General features: G+C 27.8%; 1 non-coding gene across 1 annotated transcript; it reads left to right on the forward strand.

The window, feature by feature from the left end:
- Positions 1–312: 312 nt before the first annotated feature.
- On the forward strand, positions 313–419 carry LOC118973421 (U6 spliceosomal RNA). Its single transcript, XR_005062733.1, has one exon. It is a non-coding gene; the product is annotated as a U6 spliceosomal RNA (small nuclear RNA).
- The last annotated feature ends 884 nt before the right edge of the window (positions 420–1,303 follow it).

Below are 1,303 nucleotides of genomic sequence, written 5' to 3' on the forward strand. Positions count from 1 at the left end.
TAAGAGCAAAAGATGGGTAAAGTGGATATTTTAAATAGATAAAAAATCTAAAGTGGATTACAAAAGGCTACTACATGCTAGACACTTTAAACAAAAATGTTATATTGAAATCTTGCATGTGAACCAACATTTTTATAATTTGAATCATTATAATCCATTACCAAGACTTTTTTTAAAAGGTAGGTAAATTCAAATTGCATATTTTTCTAATCATATTTTCTAGCTGTATTTGGCTCAGATTTTAAAGTGAGGCTTCTTGTTTGTAGACATTGAATTACATTATTAAATTTTAATTTAAGTGCTAAAGGTATGGTGCTTGCTTCAGCAACACATATACTCAAATTGGAATGATACAGAGAAGATTAGCATGTCCAATGCACAAGGATGACACAAAAATTTGTGAAGCTTTCCATATTAAAATCTATATATATTAATATTTAGAATATTATTAAATAAACATTTATTTAATGTATATATATATAGTTAATAAAGTTGAAGATATGAACTTGAAAAAAGAAATGCTAAAGATATGAAGTTTAATTTACTACAAATAAACAGGATATGAGTTGATATGTAAGTAAAAAGTCAAATGTGGAAAATTCTTGAGAATGAAGAATATATTTGAAAATAAATCAGGTTCTGAAGAAATTCTTGCCCCAGCTTTATGACCTGAATATCTGAAGAATGCCTTTTTAAAAAGTTCTTCCAAAAAAAAAGTTCTTCTTGCTACGTTAATTTTGAAACACTATTGAGAGAGTGCAGTTCTATAAATTGTAAGGTTTTTACTGTTTTACTTAAATATGATTAGCTCTTTAATCATTACTGTCCCAAAAAAACTGATATTGATGACTAAGTTCCTTTTCACTCAATGATCTGTCAGTCAATTCTGTTCTAATGAATTTATTGTAGACACATTGGCTACAAATTACATATTTTTGTGAATAGAGTAAATAGTTCAACATTTACCCAGTAATTTTGGATAATGTGTAAAATGGCTTTGCTGTTCTTTGCAGTTAACATAGACACAGTTACAAATAGGATTTGATTTATTAGCATTGTCCTTAATTGTTATTACTTATCTTTGAATCTCACTCTCTCCCTAATATTTGGATGAATTAGCCTTTTTAATCCAACCTTCTTTGATTTTTCCACTTTTTTCTCACTTTTTTCTATCTAATGCTTGTTTTTATTTATGGAGTCAGAGTCTCAGGATATCTTGAATGGACCTGGGGTTCTTTTTCTCTAATGAAATAATATAATGTATTTCTGCATCACCAATCTTGAAAGCATCTCCAGTATTTAT

This window comes from Manis javanica, chromosome 9 (genome assembly GCF_040802235.1).
Source record: "Manis javanica isolate MJ-LG chromosome 9, MJ_LKY, whole genome shotgun sequence".
In the NCBI taxonomy this organism is placed as follows: domain Eukaryota; kingdom Metazoa; phylum Chordata; class Mammalia; order Pholidota; family Manidae; genus Manis; species Manis javanica.